The sequence below is a fragment of the Protopterus annectens genome, chromosome 1.part2 (genome assembly GCF_019279795.1).
Source record: "Protopterus annectens isolate FY-2018-M chromosome 1.part2, PAN1.0, whole genome shotgun sequence".
Taxonomy (NCBI): domain Eukaryota; kingdom Metazoa; phylum Chordata; order Ceratodontiformes; family Protopteridae; genus Protopterus; species Protopterus annectens.
Window position 1 is genome coordinate 441,752,821 of NC_056727.1, and position 14,948 is coordinate 441,767,768.

A 14,948-nucleotide genomic window follows, 5' to 3' on the forward strand; every position below is an offset into this window, starting at 1 on the left:
CTGGCTTGGCATTGTATCCCTAGACATGGGTATTTAGGTGGTATCATTTGTTATCTGGGACAGGGGAATTGCCTAGCTCTTGTCCTGAAATGAGAGTGCCCACCTTTGCACTCGAAACGTTGCAGCATTCTGTTACCGAATGTCAGCATGCATGCAAATGGACAACTGCGGGAATCCAATTTGGTGACTTTAATTTTCTGTTGAAGAATAAAAGTTTCATAGCGCCATTCAACATCTGTTGACTAGATTATCTTCTTTATTACTTTCACTAGAGTGTTCAGGCTCCGATTTCTGTTTCATGAAGAGGAAAACCTGGAACGTGAACACAGAACTTTTTCGAGCTGGAATTCCAGGGTTTAGTAACACAAAGGCAGAACTTCCGATGTTGACTGTTGTTGCCACAATGTGCGCTGATTGACATTCATGCATTTGATGACCAGTTAATTCCACCGTGTCATGGCTCACTTTGTTGGGGGCGTGGTATAGCCGTAGCTTTTGGAATTTTACTCCTTTAAACTTCCACAGTTACCTCTTTGCACCTCATAGTAGTCACACCGATTTGTGTACTGAACTCCATTGCGGCAGGTTTCTCCCCAACTTAACTGTTCTCTTTTTTTGTGGCATGTAAATACAGAAATAAAGAATCATCAGGTTTGATGACTCCTAGATAAACCTCAAGCTGGACAACTTGCGCAAAGCATACGTCACTTCAGAAGTAGCTAATTTGCCGGCTTAGTTTTATACTTGCGTTTCCTTTTTGAATCAAAAGCACCTGGTGACTTTTTGCTGTAATGTTAACGCCTTAGTTATTACTTTGTACAGTATGGTGTATACTTTGTTACATTAAAGGTACTGGTATAATGTTGGTAAACATCTTTTTTTTTTTTTTTTTAGTTGTACTATTTCATGAGTATTAAACCATGCTTTAGAAGTGACGTCCCTTCATGCTGTGTCATTCAAACTGATTTGTGGTGAAAATTAAACTTGAGTAAAACCCAGGGTAAAGTCAGGTTGAGGAAGTGCTACAGCATGAAATAACAAGAATTGCAGAACACACAGTGAGTATGACATAAGTTTGGTGTACAGTGCATGTAGACATTATACAAGATTTGTAGATTGTACATGGTGGTGTTTACATAATTCACTTAACAGTGGATGGAGGCAAAATGTACAGGTGATTGGTATTTTCTTTAAACTTACTAAGGTGGTACAAGAGGAAAATAGTATAGGAATTAAAAACTTAGGAGTGGAGTGAATCCCCTGCAGTGTAGGCAAATCCATGGTGTGAGGAGCTTGGCACGTGTAACATGCAGGTTTTGCACATTTGAGTAAAGTGATAACAGAAAATGTGACATTTGTTCGCACTGAAAAACTGGTTTAAGGACTGTCATGGTTTGCATAGAGAAGTACAGCAGAACATAACTTCAAGCATACACACACACACACACTGTTACTTCTGTAACAGTTCATGTTGACCTTTTACTCTGGTTCCTAATTATGTATAGCTAGTTCTGTAGTAGTTTCTGTTACTAGACTGGACATGTGGTGTATGTATGGCTTCATAGGTTGGTACTAGGATATCTGCCCTAAGGCCTGTGCAAGCTTAGCCATAACAATTCCGTGGAAATATTTTCCCACAATATTTACTTCCCTGGGCTCCTGTCTAGCAGGGCGACTGACATGATCCCCGGGGTAAATTTCCTATCTCCCATCCGGTCATCAAGGTTCCTTTTGAAGAGGGCCAGTGAGGTGCTCTGCTTGACATGTATGGGGAGTCTCTGGGTCAGGAACCTATCCATCCAGCATTTTTTGTTCATTGTGATGATAAGGTTTAGATCCCTGGAGCATGTGGCTCTGAGGGATTGGGATTTCTTTAAGTGTAGCATGTCCAACAGCTCTGGGTTTGACATGGCCTTGTATGTTAAGCAGAGATCGCCTCTGAGTAGACAATATGCCACAGAGTATAGCTGGAGTTTTTTTAGACGGTCAGCATATGGCATCTGCTTTAGGCCTGTGATTCTTTTAGTGAGGTATTTCTGTGGCCTTTTCAGCTGTTGCAGATGTCTTGTGAGGTACATACCAAATGGAGCATTATACTCTATAATGGGTCTAATGAGGGATGAGTACAGTGGGACAGTGACCTCCTTTTTTCTGGATGAAAAGCCCTTAGTGATGAGGTGTGCCACGTAGAAGGATTTCCTGACTGTTGTGGCGATGTGGTTATCGAAAGTGAGACCACTGTCTACTTGTGTCCCTAAGTCTCTCATCACACATTCATAGGTTCATACTAGGCTATCTGCCCTAGGGCATTTATAAGCCTAGCCAGAATGTGTTTGGCTTTCGCCACCCATTTATTTTGCTATGCCCTTTTTCGAGGTTAGTATACTGTGCCTCTGTCTAACAGTGACACAGAAGTGATACCCGGGGTAAACCTACGATCTCCCGTCCACTCATCAAGATTCTTCTTGGAGAGTCAATAAATTCAATGTTTAGTGTCCTGCCACCTATGTGGTAGTTCATGGGTACATGTTTTTTTCCAAAGGGGATGACTGTACATTTCTTGGCATTAAGCTTGACCCCATGGCTCTGGCACCAGGCATCTGTTTCTGTAAGGCCCTTTTGTAGAATATCCACATCATTTGGGGATTCAATAATGACTCCCAGTTTGCAGTCATCTGCAAACTTTGTTAGCCAGAGTCCCTTAATGTTGGCCTGTACTTCAGAGAAGTAGTTGCCAAACCAAGAGTGGTGCCAGGACTGAACCCTGAGGTACTCCACTTGTCACATGTCTGGAGCTGGATTTGGAGTCTGCTACTTTTACAGTCTGGGTTCTGTCAGTAAGCCAGTTGGCAACCCATCGAGTGACGTAGGGATTTATGCCCAGCTTAGTAAGTTTATCTATGATTCCAGAGTGGGGGATGGTGTCGAAGGCCTTGGCGAAGTCCAGATAGGCTGTGTGGACCTCCTTACCCTCGTCCACAGCTCTGGAGACTGATTCAGAGAAGTCAATCAGATTCAGGAGACAAGATCGGCCCTTCACAAACCCAAACTGGGTGGGGTCCAGTGTCTGGAGGTTGCCAATGTCTTTGTTTATAAGTTCCATGATAATGTGTTCCATGCCCTTGTAGATCAGGGTTGTCAGACTGATGGGACGGTAGTTCCTGGGATCCAAGGTGGTTCCTCCCTTGTGGAGCGGGATAACTGTAGCTGTGCGCCACTCAGTGGGCACGAAGCCTGAGGTGAGGCTATGATTAAACATGACACTTAAGTGGGGTGCCAGTTCATTTTGTAGTTCATGTAGTACACAGCCTGGGATGTCCTCTGGTCCCATGGATGCTGTATTGTTAGCTTTGGAGAGTGCTGTTTCTACCTGTGTGACTGTGATTATCGGAATTTGGTAGTCTTGGTATTGAGATGGGCCCTTTAGGGGGTGAGAGGGGAGTGAAGTTGGCACTAAATCGATCTGCCAGGATATTGGCAATATCTTTGGGATCAGTATATTTAATGCCATTCTGTTGTAGTTCAGAGCAGATCTGAGCATTGCCATTTAGATTCTTAACATAACTATAGAATGCCTTGTGGTTGTCTTTGGAATCTTTGGCAATTTTATTTTCGTAACTAGCTTTTGAGGATTTTATGAGGGATCTCAGCTTCTTACTGAGGCTGGTGAGGGAGTTTTTTGCATCCTGGGATTTTCCTCTTTTCTGCAGCAGTTTCTTCCTTCTGTTGTATAGTTTGTTTATAGCAGGGGACCACCAGATTGGCTTGCTTTTTTTGGAGAAGAGCATCTTGGTTCTATTTGGGATGGCACGATTCATGCACGAGTGGATGTGCTAATACAGTGCCTTGGTGTAGGATTCTGCAGTGAAACTTCCAGATCCTGTCTGCGTGGGTGTTGTGAAGTGTGTCACTTCTGACTTCAGTAGCATGAAGTTGGCTTTGGAGAGGTTTTTTAAGGAGGTTTCCTTACTGGGGGGTGGGGGTAGGATGTGGATGCCAAGGGTGATTTGCTTATGGTCAGACCTGACCAATGAGGGGGTGACCACTGGTGCGGAGCATCTATCTCCCATGTTGGTAATGACCAGGTCTAGGATATTTGAGCCCCTGGTGGGACAATAGATTAGTTGATCAAGGGCGTTGGAATTTATGAATTCCAAGAACCGTTGGGAGAAGGAGTTGGTATCCGAGTAGTTTTCCCAATTAATGGCAGGGTAGTTGAAATCACCTAGTATTAGGGTGTTTGGTTGTATCTTAATATTTTCCAGTATGTTTAGGAAGGTGTAGTGAGAATCTTGGGGCATGGTGGGGGATCTGTAGCAAGCTACAATTTGTATTGTAGTCTTACCTAGTGTTAGTTGCACCTGGAGAATTTCAGATGCATTGTGTTGGGCAACTAGCCTGGAGGTGTGAATATCCTTGGTGAATATGGGCACTCCTCCACCTTTAGTGTTTCTGTCTCGGTTTTGTGGCCGAAAAGTGTGGTAAGAATTGTAGCCTGGTATTGCCTTCTTGCGTGTTTATGTTCATGTATTGCTGGTATGATTACTGTAGCAAGGTCTTGACTGAAAAATTACTCTTGCGGTTCAGTCCACTTATCAGCATATAATAAATTGCATGTTCGAACTAGGAACAGCAATAATTGTAACACAGGCATACTAAAGTCTTCTCAGAGGCATCTTGAGAAGTACTGTACCGAAAGGCCAGACTTTTCAATGTGAGAGCTATCTTATTAGAGAAACGGAAGGATGGCAAGTTATTGGGTGGCCAGCTGTTCATTTCAGTACCCTTTGGATTAATGTTGCAAATCCTTTTATACCAATGGTGGGTTTGCCCCACTTCTCAAAAGACTTGCCTTAAATTTGTCCCATATTTTTTCTGAATTTTGTGTTTGACAGTATAACCCCTACATGAAGGCTGTTTGAGGCCAACCACCCTTTCAGAAAAACATACTGCGCACGCATTTTTTGTGCCATCTACCTTTTTATCTTTAGATTGTATCCCCTTTTCTCATGCCGCTCTTTAAGTGACTTGAGTCCTTTTTTATCTAAACATTTCTGTTTTCATGTCTGTCTGTCTTATTCCGGAATATACATTTCATTTTTCTGATCTCTGTTTATGCAGCTTTTGACAAACACTTGCACATTTCTGTTGCTGTGCTCTGAACTGCTTCTGTCCTATAAACTAGAAGATGAGGTCTCTGGAAATGTACCAAATACTTCAGACAGAGTTATAGTGCATCACTGACAAGTTTGTGATGCCTGTTGCTGTTCGTTCTACTGACCCAAATCTCTGGATATGTTCTGTATTACTTTAACTGGGATAGTGGGCTTATCAAGAAGCATCCGTGTTAGCCATACCTAATGATTATAACGTGGAACAAATAAATCTGTAGAGTCAGAGAATGGGAGTAGGTAAGATGACATACTAGACTACAGTTTCTCATCCTTTGTAATGAGAAACAAGTTCATTAATTGTACATAAAGTGTTGGTGTTTCTAGGGGTGGGAAGGGGGTTAACATTGAGCAGGTTGGGAGAAGCAGAAGCAGGTAAATCTTTTGGAAATCTTTTCAGTTTATTGCTGAACTCATGGGGACTTCTAAAGAACATGGCTTTTCAGTGTCAGGCTATTTCTGAATTTATTTTCACTTTTTCTTCTGCTGGCGTTTCATTGTGAGGTTGTTTCTGAAGTTTTTTCTCTTTCTTCTGCTGGCGTTTCATTGTGAGGTTGTTTCTGAAGGTTTTTTTTTCTCTTTTCTTCCTTCTGCTTCTCATCATTCTAAAATGGTGTGGTTAATGCCGTTGCAATATGTCCATCTTGGTTTTAGCAAGGCATGGCATTTGCATTCAAAGACCTGCTTTCCCATAGTTAAGTCATCCTAGTGACCACTCTTGCCATCCACCTCTAGAGTCAGTGTAGATGGGCATACTGATGTTTACTACTGTGCTAGTGAGTAGGGGTTTGGGGGGAATTCCCCAGGATGTTGTAGTACAGTTTGGTTACAGCTGTTTGAAGCACATATTCCATTGATACGTATAGCAAGTGGAGATTCTTTAAGTTCTCAGAATATTAATGTTTGCATTAAATAGTGTGCTAGAACGCCTGATACTTGATTTGATGTTGGACATTGCTGAATTGTATGCTATCAGTGGAGTATAGTCTTGGTGATACCGACCATTTCATACAAGAAACTGTGTTGGAGATTAATGACTGGACGTTTTGGAACAGTGATAATTTTGATATTCTAAAACCGATTTATCTCATGTTTTTATCACATTGATTTTGTGTGTGTGTCTGTTAGAGCCTACATGTTTGTATTTGCACTGTCGGGTGGGTGGGGCAAATTAGAATTTGAAGTGTTATCTTAGAACTCTGTTCATTTTATAAAATTGATCAAAACTGGCTGCATTTGGTGAAGAGAGCACATATATGCTGACTGCATGGGTTTAGAACGGACTTTTATATGTTTTTGGAATTTAATTTTAAAAATTTAAATAGCATTTTCCTGTCTGGAAGTATTTGTTGTACTTATTTCCTTACACAGGGCATTGGAGTAAAGACATCTACTCACATAAGTTTTGGCTGTACAGGTTCGGGAACAAATGTTAATTTTTGTAAATAGTTGCCCAAGTCCTGTAAGAGGAGAGAACTTATTCCCAGAATTCTCTGGCTGTATGCCATGAGGGAAAGTATTGCGTGAATGGATACATCATCCAACTGTTTAGCAGTTAATGTAATATGTTAATGGCACATGTTCAGGGATGATTTTCTAGAGTCCTTGTCGACAGAATTCAACCCTCTGCTCATTGTTTCAGGAGTCGCTGACTGTGCAAGTTCATAGATGGCAATGCCCCTGTGATTTCTAACTTGTTCTCATACTAGGTAGTTTTTAAAATGCAGCTGTCTTAGGTTGACTGTGTTTTTCTCCTTGTTACATCACTCAGTGCCCTTAATGCTGTCTTTCCAACATAGGGAAAATCCGAAACTAGTGTCCCATCATCCTGTTCAGTTTGAACTCTGTGGTGTAGGGAAGTTGTGGAATAATGTGTAAGGAAAATAGTACTTAAAATGTATAGAAGTCTGTGTGGCAGTGGGTTCAAGGCAGTGTGGATTCGGTACAGGAGGTCAGTGCCTTTCTCCCAGTACACAAACTTAAATAAGAGCATGCTTAACAAATCTTGTCAAGTTTAACTGACTAAGATGTTTGATAAAAAGGGACAGTGGGTGTAGTCTTTCAAGATTTCTGCAATACCTTTTTTCATGCTGACATTCAGAAAGGCTAGAGCACAAATTACATTGGTTTGGCAAGTGTTCTAGAAAGGTACCACTAGTAATACAGGGTGTCCATCTTGACATGGAGACATTCTATGACATGCAACTCACCCCTAATAAAAATGTGGTAAGTTCATTTTTACTACTGCATTTGCTGTACTTTGACTGTATTTTGCACCAACTGCTGCTTTTATTAAATTTAAGAAAATATATTATTTAATATAAGGGAAAAAGTGTTTTCTACTGTATTCCGTTGTGTTTCTGTTGGCTGTAGTATAGACAAGATTCAGACCGGCTGAATGCAGCTCTGATTGTGGAATCTGTGGATTAAACACTGAAAATCAGGACCTCTTTAAGAAACCCTCCTGTAGCTTCGTGGCAGGAGAAGTACAGTAGGACTAACTAAAGGTTCCTGGTTCAGGGCTCCGTTTGAGCTTTTTCATTGGTTCAGGGTTCCATTTGAGCTGTTTCATTGGTTTTCTTGTATTAGCTGCTTTGCTTTTGTTTGCGCGTAGCATGCCATGCCTTTGTGCACTGCTATGCAGGGGTGGACACTGTTGGCGGTTATAGATGCAAACTTCTTGCTTGTCAAATTTTCCTTAGCACAGTGTTGGTGCTCCTTCTGGGGTCTATATTACAAAAACAAAAGTCCAAAAATGCCAACATCCTAAAGGTCAAAATTGCAGACCCCGAACACGCTATTGCCCCCCACTCACCCCTCTAAATATATATACCAACTCGGAGATCGCACTGCAGTGAGTTAAGGCCAAATATTCCAATCCTCACTGTACCGCAATCTCACAAAAGGCAGATCGAGATCTGGCATTTCCGACCTTTAGGTCATTCACTGTTTTCAGCTTTCGGCATTCTAATAGGAACCTCTCCTTCTGAGGTTTCTCGCGGTCCTGCTTCACTGCCAGGTGGAACACTAAGCATAGCCTCTGAGATACCATCACAGGTCTCACCCACTTTTTTATTTAGATCTACCTTACCTGGTTCTTCCAGTCCTCTTGCTGTTCAGACCACATTGATTTATTGGGTCTATATTACATTATCGAAAAACATGTATTTGTCGACCAATAAACCGCAAAAACACTAATCTCTGGACAGCCAGTTCACCTAATTTTTTCACAAGGGGAAAAAAATGCTTGGCTGTCATGGGATCATAGGAAGTTACTAGGCTATTGGCCCTGAGGTCCCTATAAGCCTAGCCAAGAGTTTAGCCCATGCATAGACAAATCAGCACCTGATGCCCCTGTCCAGCTGGGACATGGGTGGAATCCCAGGGATATATTTTCTATTTCCCATCCAGTTATCCAGAGTCAGCTTAAAAAGGGGTAGAGAGGTACATTGCTTGACGTGGAGAGGGAGTCTATCCCACAGATAGGGGAGTCTCTTGGACACAAATCTGTGCTGCCAGCAAGTCCTATTGATGTCACAGACCAGGTTGAGGCTGCATGTGCGGGTTACTCGAGTGGAGCTTGACTTGCAGATGTGCAGTAATCCCATCAAGGTGGGGTCCGAGATCGCCTTGTATGCCAAAAATAGGTCACCTCTGAGGAGTCTGTATGAAACAGAGTAGAGGGATAGCCTCTCTGTGTGCGGTAGATTTTTGAGGACCTGGATTCTGGTGGTGAGGAACCTCTGCGGTCTCGCCAGCTGCTGCATGTGCTTTGCGAGGTACATGCCGAATGGGGCATTGTACTCAATAATGGGCCTTTTAAGGGAAAAATACAGGGATGTTATGACCTTCTTGTCCCTGGATGAGATGCCCTTACTTATGAGGTGGGCCATGTAGAAAGCTTTCCGTACAACGGAAGCAACATGATGGTCAAAAGTCAGGCTGCTATCAATCTGGGTGCCCAAATCCCTCACAACTGACTGCATGTTTATCACATTATTAATGTGATAATTTGTGGGGACATCTCTCCCCCCCAAAGGGGATGATGGTGCATTTTTTGTATTCAGCTTGAGGCCATGTTTCTGCCGCCAGTCATTTGTTTGGGTGAGACCCTCTTGGAGAGTGTCCACGTCACTAGGCAAATTGATGACCGCTCCCAACCTGCAGTCATCTGCAAACTTGGTCACCCTTAGCCCACTGGTTTTGGCTTGTATTTTAGAAAAATATATCCCAAATAACAGAGGCCCCAAGACCGAACCCTAGGGCACGCCACTCGATACGGGTCTACTGCTTGAGGTGGCTTCCCCTATTTTGACTAGGTGGGTTCTGTCAATGAGCCATTTGGCTACACATCTGGTAACCTACAGATTAATGCATAGTTGAGAGAGTTTATCTATTATGCCCGAGTGGGCAAGAGTGTTGAAGCCTTTGTCCAGGTCAAGGTAGGCAGTGTGCACGGTCTTCCCCTCGTCCGTGACTTTGGTGACAGTGTCAAAAAAGTCGACCAAATTTAACAGACATGAGCTCCCCTTGACTAAGCCAAAATGTTTGGGGTCAAGTGTTTGGAGGTTGCCAATGCCCTTGTTAATGAGGTCCATGGTAATCCGTTCCATGGCCTTGCATATCAGGCTAGTTAGGCTGATGGATCTATAATTTCCCATCAGTGGACGCTCCACCTTTGTGTAAAGGGATGACAGTGGCTCTCCTCATCTGGGATTTGCCCTTTTCCCCACTGCAGTGTGATCTCAGAGTTGGTATATTTATTTGGGGGGGGGGGCAAAGCCCCCTACTTTGTAGGGTTTGAAAGTTTTTCTTTTTGTTTGGCCAAGCGATCCCTCCCGGGGGGGGGAGAGATTCGCTGAAGTGGCCGTTTGGAGATTAGTGTTCTCACTGTTTATTGGTCAGCGAATACATTTTTCGATAATGTAATATAGACCCAATTTACCTTGCACTATGGACAGACAATTTCCCACAGTTTCTCCAGCCAGCTTGGTCAACATGGGCATCCTGAGGCAATGTAGCAATTGCCTCATGCACACTGACAACCCTCTTCTAGTTCACACAAATTTAACACGTGTGAGATTCAACTATATTAAGAACCTAGAATCAGTGCTCTCTCGTACACTTGTCAGTACATGTGATGCTGGGCAGGTTGTCAGCACACACACACTCATACCACCTCTTTCACCATCCAAACCAACAACACACACCTACATATGCAGAGCTCTTCATCAGAAACCTACCTAAATATCACAGACCTTTACACAAGTATGTTTCACATAATACATCCTCTGTTAAACACAGTGCACGTAGTAGCTCTTGCACCAGTGTTTCACCAGACAAGCCCCTAAGGCAAAACACAAAACCAAACATTTTAGTCATAGGAGACTCCATTGTGAGACGCACAGATGTCCCACTAACCAAGTTGGATAAGGAAAAGGTCATGGTCAGCTGTCTGTCAGGTGCCAGGATTCGACACACACACATGTCTCTCAGCAACAGCTAATGTTATGACTTTGTCATAGTCCGTGTTGGTATGAATGACTTGAGATGTACCTCACTGACTATATGAAGAGAGACATGATTGAGCTCTTTGTCTCCCAGACAGGTATGTCCCTAGCCTTAAGCAGCATTTTACCTTCACCCAGGATGATGCCTCAATACAAACAATAAATGAGAAAAAACAGCCACAAGGTACCAAAATGAGACCAATAACCAAATCCAAGGTACCAATAGACCAGAAGCCTTTTAAAACCAATTCAGTACACTTTGTGTTTTGTGCACATATTACATTGGTTTTAAAAGGCTTCCGTATGGCTTCGGGTCTGTTGGTACAAACAAAAAATGATCGACCTTTAATAATCAGTTTCTGACGTCATTCTAGGGGGATCCAGAATGTGTTAGCTTGCGATGACATGACTCTTCATCTGTCACCTCTGGAATTTTGATCGGGGGTGGCAAGAGCCTTAGCCAGTATAGTGCTTTTTAAAGCAGTATCAGCTGGACAAAACTCAGAATGTAATAAGACCGTCAAAAAACAACTCAAGGTTATGCTGCTTAGCGCTAGGAGCCTAAATCTGAAACTACACTCACTGGAAGCAGTCTTTACTTTCGAAGATGCTGACATCTGTGCAGTCATGGGGACCTGGTTTAAGGCTGCAGTAAGCACTCCAGCCATACCAGTTTACAATTTCTTCCACATGTTCAGACCTAAAACTGAAGATGTGAGAACTAAGGACCAGTGTGTATCAATATTCATAAATACACCTCTAAACTGGCTAAACAGAGCGATTCCCATGAATTACTCCAGGTGCAATTAACTGTTGGTAAGACCCCTCTTCAAATCATTGTCAGGTATAGGAACACCTCCATGAACCATGTCACCCACTCAGGCTACCTTGATCTACTTGAGTTGATCAAGTTGCACCCAAACACCCTGGTTTGGGGCGACTTTAATTACCCGTCCATTGACTGGGTTGTAATGCATGTATTAACACTTTCACCCTAAAGTTTCTAGACTACTTTAACTCCAGTGCCCTGGATCAGCTGGTTGACACTCCCACAAGGGGCTGAAACATTCTGGATCTGGTGCACATCAACATGAGGGATCATTGAACCACCCCAAGTGTGCTGCCCTCCTTGGTGAGGTCTGACCACAAATCAGTCTTATTGGAGGTAACAACACCTGACACCCTCCCCACCTCCAGCAGCAACCAGACTAAAAAAACTTCTGCAAGGCTAGTTATGACCTCTTATGTGAAGGCATAAAAAGCTTCATATCTCCTCCCCCCACTGATGGAGAGGTTACCTATGCTGGGGATATACACTAATACTTTATGAGCATCTATGCCATTGTATTAACTCTGCCGTACCTGATAGGACCAAAGCAAGATCCTCAAGGAAGAAAAGCCTGCCTGTTGGACATCAACCATTAACAGGCTATATAATTAGAGGAAGAAATTGCTGTCTGAGTAGGGAGTTATGATCTCAAACCTAGAAGCACTCCCTCCTCAACTTAAATAGGCAAATAAGTCCTCTAAAGCTGCTTATGAATCCAAATTAGCATCCCTAGTTATGAAAAACCAAAAGACATTCTTTAGCTACATCTGAAACCTCAAAAGAAAATCCCAGATTTGCACAGAACTTGTAACACAACCTCAGTGGGACTGGACAACATCCCAGACTGCATTCTCAATGGATTAAAATAGGAATTAGCAACACTGCTGGGTATCTTGTTCAGCCACAGCCTTAGTACGGGTTTCATCCCTGCTGTATGGAGAACAGCAAGAGTCCTACATCTGCATAAAGGGGGTGCATCCACAGACCCCGAGAACTATAGACCCATAAGCCTAATCGGCCTTATCTGCAAGGCCATGGAGTGTGTTGTCATGGACCTTAACAAAGATATAGGTAATCTACCAACACTTGATCTTACAATCTCAGTTTGACAAAGCCAAACTGGGTATCTTTTAAACTTGGACTTTCTTGACAGACACCAAAACCCTTGACAAGGGTAAAACTGCGTACAGCTTACCTGAACTTGGCCAAGGCCTTTGACACCATCCCCAGCTCTGGCGTTATTGATAGTCACCCAATTGGTTATCAGCCCATGCAATCAGTCCATCAATCAGTTGGGTAGGTTGCAAACTGGCTCACCAATAGAACTCATACAGTCAAAATAGGAGACTCTGCCTCCTCCAGCAGGCTGGTAACCAGTGGCATTCCACAGGAGTCTATTCTTTGCCTCCAGAAATGGTATAATCCCCCCCCCTGTACTCTTCCCTTATCAGGCCAATAATTGAGTATAATGCTCCCTTTGGCATGTACCTATCCAAGCATCTGCAGCAATTGGAGAGACCACAAAGGTTTCTTAAATAAAATGTAGGGTCTCCAGCACATGTCATGTGGACAGACTGAAATCACCGTCTACTCTGTGTTGTACAGACTGCTCAGAAGCAACCTGTGCCTTGCATATAAGGCAATGTACGACCCTGTCTTAATGGAAATGCTACACATTTGCAAGTCAAATGGTACACGTCACACTCAAGGAACCTTAACCTGGTATGTGACAATAGGACTTGCTGGAAGGACAGATTTGTCTTGCAGAGGTTAGCTGATCTGTGGAACACACTTCAATGTAGGTTAAGCAGAGTCCCTCATTGACTCTCTGTTTAAGCATAATTTGGATGATTGTATGGGAAACTGTAAATTTAGCCTTGAGGGTTCCACCTATATCCCTCTTAGATGGGGTAATAGGTGCTGATTCAGGGCCTACTCGTAAAAGACACTCTTGGGAACAAGGGTTAAATTGGCTAGGCTTGTAATGGCCCTCGGGCCATTAGCCTAGTAGCCTCCTTTTAGGGCTGATGCACATCACTGTCACGTGATCTGACTGAAGGTTAAAAAAAAAAAAAGCCTTTTGCTGCTGGCACAGATAATGTGTAATAGGACTAATGAGAAAATAAGACTTGCATAAAGGATGAGAAGATACATGGCAAAAGAGGGAAGAATGCAGATGATTATTTACTGCAAAAAGTTAATCTGGGAAACAGAGCTTGGGGAAAAAAAATCACATAGTGGTAATTTATGTGCTTTGGATGTATCAGCAACTCAGGAAAACTATTGTTTTCAGTCAGATCAGATGGCCTAAATCTAAGTAGACCTGCAACGAAGGTGCATAGAATACTGAAATCACCATCTGTCTGTAGATGCTGGACAAGATTACAACTCTGCATAACACAGTTGATGTTGAAGCTTCATCTGCATAATGATGTAAATGTGGCAGTGACCATTACGAGCTGAGCAGCAGTAATTCTGGAAGGTGAGCAGCAGTGGCTTTATAAAGACAGTCTAAAGTAGTTTGAGGAATGGAGATTGGGAGGGCATTCCACGTCCACGGATCAGTATTCTACAGTGGTTAAAGTAGTTTGAGGAATGGAGATGGGGAGGGCATTCCAAGTCCATGGATCAGTATTCTACAGTGGTTAAATTACTGTACGTTTTATATTGGTGCGTGAGAAATGCAGCTGTACATGTGTACATTAAATGGGCACCTGTCACAAAAATGCCCAAAATTGCAATATGAATCATGGAGCTAAAGAAGGTCTCTGCATATGAGTTAATTGTCCCATCTTGTATGCAGATTTCTACATTGCTGCGGTGTGCTGTCGAATTATGTAACTTTTGGTTTTTTGATGGACCGTTTTCAGTATACATGTAACATTGTAGCTCAGTATACGTACTTACATTTAGGAAATATCTTGCGCATCAACATAACTTGCACATTTAATGACGGGAAAGGAGGGCATTACTAGAGAGTATTGTAAACTGAAGGTATTACATTAGATGTATAAATGAAGCAGTGACCAACCTGGATGTGGTGTAACAGTGGATGTTCGCCAAGGGAGTAGAAACTGGTAGAGTAGGATATGTAGTGTGAGCAGAATAAGACCTTACCAGAAGCCTGTAGAAGGTGAAAGTGGGGAGTATTGAGAGTAGTAAACTGGATGCATATGTGAAAGAGGAAGGTGTGAGAAAGGAGGAGAGACACTAATATGGTGACTGTTGAATTAGGCAAGTGAGATGCTATTATGGTGATCTAACAGGCAAACAAGGATGTTTAGTGGTATGAAGTAGTTTCTTCCAGGAGATGTGGAACTGAATGCTGGAGAGTGTATATTATGTGTTTATTTGGTGGAAGTAATAGGGTGAAATGGTGAAGTCTGGAAATATTGATGACTGGAGCTGCTGTATGAAGACTGGTACATTGCGTGGTAG

At 42.7% G+C, this 14,948-nt stretch overlaps 1 protein-coding gene across 1 annotated transcript in view; it reads left to right on the forward strand.

The window, feature by feature from the left end:
* Positions 1-1,039: 1,039 nt before the first annotated feature.
* RRBP1 (ribosome binding protein 1) overlaps positions 1,040-14,948 on the forward strand; it is a gene marked incomplete in the record, with an annotated part of 1,023,325 nt that continues 1,009,416 nt past the window's right edge. Inside the window, 1 exon segment of the mRNA XM_044056904.1 lies at positions 1,040-1,058.